Source organism: Lasioglossum baleicum, chromosome 18 (assembly GCF_051020765.1).
Source record: "Lasioglossum baleicum chromosome 18, iyLasBale1, whole genome shotgun sequence".
Classification (NCBI taxonomy): domain Eukaryota; kingdom Metazoa; phylum Arthropoda; class Insecta; order Hymenoptera; family Halictidae; genus Lasioglossum; species Lasioglossum baleicum.
Window position 1 is genome coordinate 2,001,344 of NC_134946.1, and position 13,152 is coordinate 2,014,495.

Sequence of the window (13,152 nt, forward strand, 5' to 3'; positions counted from 1 at the left end):
TAAGTTCAGCATTCGCTCCTTGGCGGTTTCATGCCGAGCTACCTGGCTGGCCGGCCGTGTTTATTGCACTACTATTGTGTTCTGGGCTCAGGCCTCAGGGCTCGACCCTCAGGCGTCGGTCGTGTTCATTGTAGCCTCGAGCTGGCCGAAAGTATTCATGGATTTATTCATTTTCGAGAAAATAGAATAAAAATAAAGAATAAAAATTTTATTCAAAGCTCGAATAAAAATTCTCGGCGAATACAAAATTATTCAAATAATTTTTGAATAAAAGATACTTTTGTATTCGAGCCTTTGAATAAAGAATAATAGTTATTTATCTTTTATTCAAAAAATATTTGAATAATTTTGTATTTAAATACTGCCCATCTCTGGTAATAGACAAAAATTATTTCCATCATCGATAGCGGTTCCATATGACCAAAATGAATTGTTGTCCGTTATAATGGATATTTATCAGTCAATGATAATGTCTATCATCGATAATGATTGTTTGTAAATAGAAGATATGCAAATTTAATATTTTCAATTAACTAGATTTCCCGAATAACTTTTGTGAAATCTAACGATTACTGCATTCCTTGTGATAAAATATGAACTTTTTATAAATGATTTTTTTATCGACAGAAAACAGATTTTGTTTCGCGACAGTAAATATAACAGAATGTGATATGTCGCTGAATTCGTCTTGGAAAATGCTATCTTGTTATGACAAAAAAAAGGATCCATTTAAGAAAATTAATTTGTTTCGTGAAATTCCTCCCCCCACCATTCGAGTCTTGAAAAATACTTACACAATATGATTGTTCCCTCCATACTGAACAATTTTTGTAAACTAAAATTGGATAAATGAAACACCCTGTATAATTATAAAAAATGACTCGCGAGCTTCGAAAATTCTTTTGCCGTCCCCCCAATAAAGTCATAGTCTTCACAATGAAATAATAAGCGATTGTAGAGCTCACCTCTCGAAACGACTCGCAACCATTGAAAATTGACTTGTTATAAAGCCCCTGTAATAAAGTCATAGTCGTTACGGTAAACTAACAGGCGATTGTAGGCGAAACCAATGCTCGCAGCCTGAAACTAATCACGCCCAAATCCGCAAATAACTCGCAATAACCACTTCATTGTGGCGTATCTTTACAATGCACCCACCAGCGCTATAAAACTGCGAAAAGGTCCGCAAGGTCACCCCGTCATAAAGCAACAAGAGGAGACCGGGGCTACATGCAAGTTCCGATTTTGGAGAAGCATATGAAAATGCCGTAGAAATAGTAGAGATATTTTCATCTTCAACGAGTAAATGTTATTGTTAAATTTATAATATTTAAAAATTCTAACCCTGAAATTAAGATCTTGCAATCGTTTTTCAATATTTTTTCATTTGTTCAGGCAGTTGTTACCAAAAACTATATAAAATTTTCCAATAATAAAAACATTAATGAAATACAACACTGTCATGCAAACAACAAAATTTATTTATGTTAGGGTTAATGAAAATATGCTACATACATATGTGTAGCAGAACATCAAAACAACGTAACAGCTCAACCACTATCTTTGGGATAAAATTGCTTATGGCATATACTGCCTTGAATTCTTTAGCCGCCAAAAAAGTAGAATGTTGTGGAAGTAAAATATTCTGGCACATTCGAACGCCAATTGTCTGGCTTTTCTGTTGAACATGACCAAAATAAATGGACAAACATTCCAAAATTTGCTTTGCCATAATCATATTTCAATGCTCATGAAAAACGATTCTCTTTGTTTTTGTATCCTATTGTGGCCTCCCGTCCATCTTTTCGTTTTTTAAGAAATCTGAAAAAATTCATGAGACAGATGTTGAAGTTTCTCGCGATTGTTATTGATTTTTCATCTTTTAAATGAAATACTATGTAATACTATAACCTTATGATACTACCTGCAAAACTAAAACACAACAAGAATTACATATACATACTGAGGGCCTACGCCACCCGTTCGCTTCGCTCACCAGCCCTCGCGGCGCGGCACGGCGCACAGTGGTTCCAAACGCCCAAAAGCTGGCCAAAACCCCAAAAATGAATTATGAGCTAGGACGTTTTTACCCATTGGGATGGGAACTCTAATAGTGACTCCGTAGTGGGGTAAACGGGAAAATGCTTGCATTTTTTTACCTGAGTTGCAGTCGTAGTCGAAACTTCGCTTTCGTTAGACAGGCATTTTTCACGCGCGTGAGCGTACGTACGAAATATAAGTGCAAAGTGTATAAGTTATATTGGAAGCTACTGATTTTTATACTACATAATGGATACAGTTTGAGGAGGTAAGTTCAATCGTTTTTGTGCTGAATTGTTAATGTTAACCGGTTAACAGTTACACGGAAGGGGAACGTAAAATTTGACGCATACATTTTAAAGATGTAGTGATAAGTTAAAACCTCCACACACCTCCAGCAAATAACTTACATAGGGTCTTAGATTATACTATTATCTTGCAAAATCTAAAATCTTAACTGCCGAGTACTGCCATTTCTCACGTACCACCATTTTATTTAACTCAGTGTAAGCATTTTATTAGCTTTCACCAAAATATCTCGGAAAGTATGAATGATAGTAAAAAATGTTTCAAATAAAAATTTTACGGTCTGAAGGAACACATTTGACGATGGTATGCGTTTGACTTATTAGTGCTCTTGAAACGTCCTGCGAAGGTCACGGGTCAATTTTTGAAAAAAAGGGTTATTTTTTCATATATTCTTATAGCTGACATTCAGACAATTTCAAAACAATATAATAACATTATTTTGCGTTAATTTGTTACCGAGATATAAACGTTTTAATAAGAGAGCTAGAGAGGAAGCGATCTTTAAGGGACAGACAGGTCTAAGTAAATTAATTTATAGAAGTAATTAATTAACTTTTTAATTAATTCTTAGACAAAATGTTTCAAATATTGATTTCTATTATTTACTTTCAAGGTCTCGTGATAACGAAATCCGATTGACGAGAAAACAGATTTTTCAAATAATTAAGTGTTATTTGAATAGTGATATTACTATAATATCTGAACACCTTCAGAATCAGATATGCGAACAGCACGGGAAATTAATTGATGTAAATCATGAAACAAAGACCGCATTAGGGATTTTAATTTCTAAAATTAAGACAAAATGGCACAGTGTAAAGAGAACGGAAGATTCCTTTTTTAGAAGGTTTGCTACGTGGCTTAATGTATCTGTTGCATTCCGTATACCTGCAAACAGCGACAATCAAGCGAACATCATTGGGCGTCCTTCTTTAGAATTTGAAACCTCCAGCGAAAGATCAAAGCGAAGAAAGACAGCAGATATTCGGGCAAATTTTTCAGATGATGCATTATCGTATGCAACTCAAATGAGTTTCCGAGCATCTTCTTGTGCTTTGTGGTCGCAATACGTACGATACACCTCGGAATGCCAATTTTTGAACAGAAGTAACAATTTTTTAACGTATGCGTTCGCCATATTGGATCCGCCATTTTGTTTTTTCGAATTTTGAGTCCAGATTTGTACTCGGCGGACCCGAAAACCATAGTATACTAATTTTTTAACAGAACTAACAATTTTTTAACGTATGCGTTCGCCATATTGGATCCGCCATTTTGTTTTTTCGAATTTTGAGTTCAGATTTGTAATCAGCGGACCCGAAAACCATAGTATACTAATTTTTGAACAGAACTAACAATTTTTTAACGTATGCGTTCGCCATATTGGATCCGCCATTTTGTTTTTTCGAATTTTGAGTTCAGATTTGTAATCAGCGGACCCGAAAACCATAGTATACTAGTTTTTGAACAGAACTAACAATTTTTTAGCGTATGCGTTCGCCATATTGGATCCGCCATTTTGTTTTTTCGAATTTTCAGTTCAGATTCGTAATCAGCGGACCCGAAAACCATGGGATACCAATTTTTGGAAAAATTGAAGTACGTTTAGGGGTTTTGGCCAGCTTTTGGGGATTCGGAACCACTGTGCGGCGCGCGGCGCGGCGCGGCGCGGCGCCGCGGCGCTCGCGGCTTCGCCACCATGAGTTTACGTCTGATAGAACTATTTTATGCAACAGAAAGGAAAAGATACACACGCATATATTCCATGCGGAGCAATTCTCTACGAAACAGTGTTTTGTTAATAATTGATGTTAATACAATTTTTGGTTAATTGACGTCCAGGGTAGATGCGTCGCCGCTGTGTACTTTACCTTGAATTCCCCTAGTAGCATTTACGGTTGGCGTTTCGTTGGGCCTACGTTGGGGGTTTGCGTTGGGCAACCGTTAGAAATGTCGCTCTTTTTTGCAGTTGGGCCAACAGTCAGGGCCAACGTTGGGCCAACGTTCAGCCAACGTTGCGCCAGCGTCGGGCCAACGGTAATACCCAACGTAGGGCCAACGATCACGTCCAATGTCGGGCCAACGGTAATACCCAACGTAGGGCCAACGGTAATACCCAACGTAGGGCCTACATTACTATAATACGAAAAGCCAACAAAAGGATTCTTTCTGTAGGGTCAATTAATTATATACATATATATATGTGTATTATAAAAATATTTTATTTTTATATCTCACAATCAGTCATTTTGTGAGGTAACAATTTTTGCCTCACATATTATATTAATATATAAGTACTAACTTATTATTCACGCTAGCATATAACGGATTTCTTACATATACAGGGTGTCTCAAAATTAGGTCCGGAGCCGAAAATGGGAGGTTCCTGAGATCATTTCAAGCGACATTTTCCTTTGAAAAAATGTCGTCCGCGGCTTCGTTAACGAGTTATTAACGAAAAACACGGACCAATCAGAGCGCGAGCTAGACGCGTGCAGCCCGGCGCGCCGGCAGCCGAGTGTCGGTGGCACGCCGCGATGTCGTAACGAACAAAAGTTTCTCGATGGTGTGAATCCTCGCCAATTTCGATAAGCTTTGGATATGTTGTCAATACCATGATTCTGAACAACATTTCCCTTTACAGTTTCTGTCGATCGGCTTTAGTTTACGACATTATTGTAAAAATTTGTAATTGTAAATCGATCGATGTACTATTTCCTATCCGATTTCGATGATCTTTGGATATGTTGTCAAGACCATAATTCTGAACAACATTTCCCTTCACAGTTTCTGTCGATCGGCTTTAGTTTACGACATTATTGTAAAAATTTGTAATTGTAAATCGATCGATGTACTATTTCCTGTCCGATTTCGATAAGCTTTGGATATGTTGTCAAGACCATGATTCTGAACAACATTTCCCTTGACGGTTTTTGTCGATCGGCTTTAGTTTACGATATTATTGTAAAAATTTGTAATTGTAAATCGATCGATGTACATACTATCTCCTCGCCGATGTCGATGAGCTTCATTTCAAAGGAAAAAGATATTTAAAACATCGAATTTATAATATATTTCAAAGTCATCGAAATCGGTGAGGACCCACATCATCGGCAACTTTACCCGAACGATAGAAGAAGCACAAACTTATTGAATCAAAAACTCACTTATTCAGCCGTAAATCCATTTGACTACCACATACAACCACCACACTTTTACATAATTGTTGAACTCGTAGCACACTTTTATAACTCGTATCGATATCGAACGAAATTACTTACTCCGACGCGGAAAGAGTTCGATGCTCTTCGCGATGCCGCGCGAAACTGTGCTCTCCCAGCGTACAATGTATTCGATGAAGGCGTCGTTTAAAACAAATGAAATCGTTCCCAAGGAGATATTGATTTTTCGAGAATCATATGATTCTCGAAAACACCGATTCGAAGATTATGTAAAAGTGTGGTGGTTGTATGTGGTAGTCAAATGGATTTACGGCTGAATAAGTGAGTTTTTAATTCAATAAGTTTGTGCTTCTTCTATCGTTCGGGTAAAGTTGCCGATGATGTGGGTCCTCACCGATTTCGATGACTTTGAAATATGTTATAAATTCGATGTTTTAAATATCTTTTTCCTTTGAAATGAAGCTCATCGACATCGGCGAGGAAATAGTATGTACATCGATCGATTTACAATTACAAATTTTTACAATAATATCGTAAACTAAAGCCGATCGACAGAAACTGTAAAGGGAAATGTTGTTCAGAATCATGGTATTGACAACATATCCAAAGATTATCGAAATCGGATAGGAAATAGTACATCGATCGATTTACAATTACAAATTTTTACAATAATGTCGTAAACTAAAGCCGATCGACAGAAACTGTGAAGGGAAATGTTGTTCAGAATCATGGTATTGACAACATATCCAAAGCTTATCGAAATTGGTGAGGATTCACATCATCGAGAAACTTTTGTTCGTTACGACATCGCGGCGTGCCACCGACACTCGGCTGCCGGCGCGCCGGGCTGCACGCGTCTAGCTCGCGCTCTGATTGGTCCGTGTTTTTCGTTAATAACTCGTTAACGAAGCCGCGGACGACATTTTTTCAAAGGAAAATGTCGCTTGAAATGATCTCAGGAACCTCCCATTTTCGGCTCCGGACCTAATTTTGAGACACCCTGTATATGTACGAAATGTATACATATATTACATATTATAAAAGTAAGATTCCTTACATTACATATTATATTACGTACATAACACACATTGCACATTAGTAATATGACATTACATTCATATTACACCTCTTCAATAGTTCTGATAATTACAACAGTTCCGCTTAAGATGGTGAAACAAGAATCGGATAACGACGTACTTAAAATACAACTGTTTTTCGCAGTTATAGATATTGGCGTAGCTGCATGGCTGATGATCCATCGAACACTTGTGCCTCAGTAAAATCTGAAAAATGACATAGAAATTAATCTTACAACAAGAAAAGCAAAAGGAAACAAAATTGTTAATTGCAATTGAATGCATGCATAAATTACACACATTCTTTAGAAAGTATCTACAATACGTGGTAACACGTATAATTAAGTATAGGTATAAATAATTGTTAAACTAAACCACTCATTACTAATTTAACAATATACTTACAAATATTTGGCGTAGCTGCATGGCTGATGATCCATCGAACACTTGTGCCTCAGTAAAATCTGAAAAATGACATAGAAATTAATCTTACAACAAGAAAAGCAAAAGGAAACAAAATTGTTAATTGCAATTGAATGCATGCATAAATTACACACATTCTTTAGAAAGTATCTACAATACGTGGTAACACGTATAATTAAGTATAGGTATAAATAATTGTTAAACTAAACCACTCATTACTAATTTAACAATATACTTACAAATATTTGGCGTAGCTGCATCCATATGGCTGCTGTTCTACCGAACGATGATGCTGAATTGAATTAAATTAATGGTGTTGAATTAAATTCCACCACTTTGTACATTATCAAAATTTTTTGTTAATGAAATGAAGTAAAACACGCGACACAAAGAACGACCACTTCGACAGTTCGACACAGCACAGAAGAATGAAATAGTGAAAATCGACAAATACCAAATGACGATCGACGCTACATATATCTTGAACGACGGGTATTCGTCGTTGGTCCTATGTTGGGTATTCGTCGTTGACCCAACGTTGGGTATTCGTCGGCAAACTGACGTAATTTTTCTTCGTTGGCCTTATGTTGGGTATTCGTCGTTGGCCCTATGTTGGGTATTCGTCGTTGGACCAACGTTGGGTATTCGTCGGCAAACTGATGTAATTTTTCTTCGTTGGCCTTATGTTGGGTATTCGTCGTTGGCCCTATGTTGGGTATTCGTCGTTGGCCCAACGTTGGGTATTCGTCGGCAAACTGACGGTAATTTTTCTTCGTTGGCCTTATGTTGGGTATTCGTCGTTGGCCCTATGTTGGTTATTCGTCGTTGGCCCAACGTTGGGTATTCGTCGGCAAACTGACGTAATTTTTCTTCGTTGGTCCTATGTTGGGTATTCGTCGTTGGCCCAACGTTGGGTATTCGTCGGCAAACTGACGTAATTTTTCTTCGTTGGTCCTATGTTGGGTATTCGTCGTTGGCCCTATGTTGGGTATTCGTCGGCAAACTGACGTAATTTTTCTTCGTTGGCCCTAGGTTGGGGATTTGTCGGCAAAACCACTAACCATGCCCCACCATTCCCCAACAAACTCCCAACCGTTGGCCACCGTTGGCCAACCGTAAATGCTACTAGGGTCGGATTCGCATTTGTCCTTGTGTACTGTGTGCACTAGGGCGAACCTTCGCTATACTTGACGAAAATTATTTTGCGAAATTTGTTTGGCCCCGTATCCCAGAATTGTGACAGATGTTGAGGAAATAATCTGGAAAAAATTTAGGGCCGATTGGATCATGGGAAAAGGACGCGCAGCAAATTTGACAATTTTGAATCTCTTGAACCTTGACATATCGTTGAATTTTTTTCTCTTGTAGAATCTACATATAGCATAAACAGTTGTTGATCGAAAAAAACATCCATGACCTTAAAAACTTTATAAAACGACCTTGAAAAATTTTTTTCTCTGATTCTATATTCACCTCCTCACATACTACAACTTTTGTTTGCAGAGTTTTTTCATATTGTACATAACTGACAGAGATATTAAGGGGCGTAATTTGCATGATTCGGAAGCATACGACTACGCATGTAGATATTTTCATAATGCAATAATGCATATTACGCCTCGTGAACGTAAAAATAGGACTTCTGAGGCAGATAATGACCGAGATCGATCTTGTATCGATGTCAAGATTTAAAAATTCAAAATTTTCGAATTTGCTGCGCATACGGGATACGGGGCCAAATAAATTTCATGGTCGAAAAATAAGGTCCACCCTAGGGTGCACTAAACTAATTTAGGCGACTTGTGTCCCTTGGCTCCTCTTTATCTGGGGCCTTCTTTGCACTGCGAAAATCGGGGAAGTCCGGTAGTTAAATTTTACCGTTAGGTCCCTGATATTCGGTCTAAGCGCTCCGGACCCGTTCGTTTTTAAAGGCTACTTTTCGGGCTCGAATATTTTTCTACAACCAGCATTTATTAGGCTATTTAAGTATTTTAGTATACCTTGCAGAGACAGATGCAGCTCTTTTCACACAAATTTCTGCTTTCCCTCTCTCCTCGCTTTTCTATTCAATTGCTCTGGAATATATAAGAGGAGCAGAAAGTTAATCTGCTCAGTGCTCGTAGTCCTCGTGCCGAATATCTTTCGGAGTTGGAAATATTAACGTCGCTCAGTCATGCCGAAATTGAGCAAATCTCGGATCATTGCCATCGCGTTGCTGTTGGACGAGGAGGAAGCGGAGAAAAGAAGAAGCAGACGTAGATTCTGGGTGCATAGAAGTCTGATTTTGAGGAAAACTGAGGGCAAATTCCATACGTTATTTAAGGAATTGTTGAGGGACGAAGAAATATTTGCACAGTATTTCCGAATGTCTTTTGTGCAGTTTAAAACTATTTTAGAGAAAATTAAATTGAAAATAACAAAAAGAAACACGTCGTTTCGGGAAGCCGTGCCGCCAATAGAGAGATTTGCTGTCTGCCTAAGGTATGTTGATAAAATTTTCTTTATGGGTATTTACAACTACACGAATCGACGCCTTATACAGGGTGTCCCAAATGTGGTGTACTTAATTGAAATGGGAGGTTCCTGAGACCATTCTAAGAGACATTTTCCTTTGCACCAATGTCAACTGCGGCTTTATTTAGGAGTTATTAACGAAAAACACGGACCAATCAGAGCGCGCCCTAGACGCGCGATGGCACGTTCAGCCCGGCGCGCCGGGAGACGAGCGCGGTGTAACGCCGCGATGCCGTAACGAACAAGAGATTCTCGAGATTATGTGAATCTTCCCCGATTTGGATGAGCTTTGGATATGTTGTCAAGACCATGATTCTGAACAACATTTCCCTTTACAGTTTTTGTCGGCCGGCTTTAGTTTACGCGATAAGTAACTTGTAATTGTAAATCGATCGATATACTATCTGAACTATCTCCTCTCCGATTTCGATGAGCCTTGGATATGTTGTCAAGACCATGATTCTGAACAACATTACCCTTTACAGTTTTTGTCGGTCGGAAGAACTTTACTTGTCAATTCATATGGGTGGATCTCTTTACCCGACTTACGGGAACTTTACCCGAACGAGGGAAAAAGCAGAAACTGATTGTATTAAAACCTCACTTATTCAGCCGTAAATCCATTTGCTGCTTCGAAATGTGTGTCACTGGGTCACTCGGTGACGAACTGCACAGATGTCTTCAGGTATACGAAAGTACCGAAAGCTAAGGGACGTACGGCCAGGTCGACGAACTGCACAGCCGGTGGTAAAAGGCCTAAGGGATGCGCGGTCAAGTCGACGATCCAGAATTTCACTTTCACTTTCGAATCGATAAATAATTCGTATGTTTATTTCACACAGATGCCTTGAAATTTTTCCACACTCACAATCACTGTTCACATTTGTCAACACATAGTTATGCACTAATAGTAATTGCCATATCCCTTGTACTGCTGCACAAATCACAACAATCAGGTAATGCAATCACTAGACTGCGGATTTCATGCATTTGCAGCAAACATGAGTAGGTGCATTTTAAGACAGTAGAGAGATTAAAATAATTTCAAAACACCATAGTATTATTTTCAACTTCTTAAAATGATCACAGTGAGAATCAAATATCTGTCTGGCTCCTGTCCCTTGTAATAGCGGCAGCCAACATTAATGTTGCATAAAGATCCGTAGTCTAGTGATTAGTTTAAATATTACTATCAAAAACACAGCTAATAGCAACCGTTAGCTTTGAATTGACAAGTCTTTGGAGATGTTCTCTCTACCGCGGCTCGAACGACACTGATTTTTCGCAAGATTTTTCTAAAGAATTTAGGAAGGGCATTTAGAGTGTCGAAATTCGAAATGTGCACGCTGTAGCACGAGAACGACGGGACGGTTATACGAAAAACAGAATGCGAGAAGGACCGCTGTAAGCTTTGTGGCAAACACATGTTTAGTTTTTCCTGCAGGTTGGTACGCAGAGTCGATGGGTAACTGTTCGAAAACGTCATCCGTCCTTTTACCCAGCAAGGGGTAAAAATGTCAGGTCAGCGTAGCATCCCTATTGTCCTATAACTTCCTTAAGGGTGTGGGTCCGGCTTGAGCGAGAGTGTGGTGGCACCCTAACACACCGCTAGACACTGTATATGTACACGAGGATTGCAAGGGTTTCGTACTTTACAAAGTACGTCTCGCTAATGCACATTTGGAGCCTCTACGTAGTCACAATCGATAGATAAAAGACCCACCAATTGCCGTTGCTGTCTAAAATGGCCTACTTTTGCGTTTTCGAGGCGTAATTTTCATTATTCGGCAGCATGTAGCGGAGTTCGACAAAAATTGGGCGGCGCGACAGTGCTGCCACTGTCGAGACACATACATTTTCTTAAATATCGAGAAATTTAGGGTTCTTATAGAAAAATCAAACAGCAACAGAAGTTTTGAGGTCACATACAATGCCAATGCAACGTTTATTATGTTAAACCATACGTGTTTAAACACACACTTTGTAAAGTACGGAAACATACCCCTAAACGGAGGTTTAGGATCCAAGTATAGGTCCGGCATTTTTCGCTACGGGGCGCTAACATCTGATTCTGCTGTATCGGTAAAACAGTGGACGAGAAAAAGCATGTTCCCGGTAAGTTGGGCTTCATACGTAAACGTGACGTCACTATACGGCTCACGATGATGCAGCGTCAGTGTGTAACTGACAAACCATTTCTCTATTATACACATTTGGAACCACTACGTAGTCTCAATCGCTAGATAAAAGATCAATCTAATGCGTATGGTGTCTAAGATGGCCAACTTTTGCGTTTCCGAGGCATAATTTTAATTATTCGGCATCAAGATGTCTGTACCGCGCGGCGCACTCACACACTCGTCACTCGGGCAGCGTGTACGTGTGCCTAGGCGGATCGCAAGGGTCCGGTTCTAGTAAAAGTACGTCTCGCTAATGCACATTTGGAGCCCCTACGTAGTCTCAATCGCTAGATAAAAGATCAATCTATTGCACATGGTGTCTAAGTTGGACTAATTTTGCGTTTTCGAAGCGTAATTTTCAATCTTCGGCAGCAAGATGTCTGTACCGCGCGGCGCACTTACACACTCGCCGCTCGGGCAGCGTGTACGTGTGCCTAGCCGGATCGCAAGGGTTCGGTAACTGACAAACCATTTCTCTATTATACACATTTGGAACCACTACGTAGTCTCAATCGCTAGATAAAAGATCAATCTATTGCGCACGGTGTCTAAGATGGTCTACTTTTGCGTTTTCGAGGCATAATTTTAATTATTCGGCAGCAAGATGTCTGTTCGGGAGGCTCTGCAAGCAGGCTTGACTTTGACCAGCCATACCGCGCGGCGCACTCACACAGTAACCGCTCGGGCAGCGTGTACGTGTGTCTAGGCGGATCGCCAGGTTTCGGGAAGCTTCAAATCATTTTTCGTTCTTCGCCGCCTCCTGCACTAGGTATACTATATCTATATCTATGCCATGTAATACCTTCCTATACCTGGTATATCATAGAGCACTATAAGGGTCGTTACGGGGAGCGAGACGCGCGGGAAGCACGAACACTGGTTGAACAATGCTGGCGTTGCCGACAACTGCTGCAAACCATTTCTCGTCCTCCGCTGCATCCTCCGCCGTATCTTCCGCCGCATTATAAATTGTTATTATTATTCTATACATTATAAAAATTCAAGCAATTATTTTAACAATTAATTATTAGATTGGAACGAAAGTTCGTAGCGTTTTTAAATAAAAATTCAAAGATGAAATTAAGATATTTATGTATTCATAGGATCATTGAATAACAAATACATTATAAAAATTGATTTATTTATTAATAGTATATTTAAATATATATATATGGTTTGTACGCGCGCCGGTGAATCTCCGGGGAATGCAAAGTGCACATTTTATAATTTATAATTTATTATAATTTATTGTAAACGTAAAAATTATACGGGCCGCCTCTTCGGCCTCCGTCGCGCCGCGCGCTGCCCCGCGTCCTATCAACCCTTTGAAGACTTCCTTCAGTGCCTGTCTCCTTAGTATTTTCTGCAACATATAATAAAAATTAATGATAATGAAAATAACATAGGATACCTAGTTGGGACCTGGGA

At 39.2% G+C, this 13,152-nt stretch overlaps 1 long non-coding RNA gene across 1 annotated transcript; it reads right to left on the reverse strand.

Moving 5' to 3' along the window:
- Nucleotides 1–6,627: 6,627 nt before the first annotated feature.
- On the reverse strand, nucleotides 6,628–8,110 carry LOC143217814 (uncharacterized). Its single transcript, XR_013010912.1, has 3 exons — nucleotides 7,270–8,110; nucleotides 7,013–7,071; nucleotides 6,628–6,814 (listed from the first exon to the last, which is right to left on the reverse strand). It is a non-coding gene; the product is annotated as an uncharacterized LOC143217814 (long non-coding RNA).
- Between the last annotated feature and the right edge of the window lie 5,042 nt (nucleotides 8,111–13,152).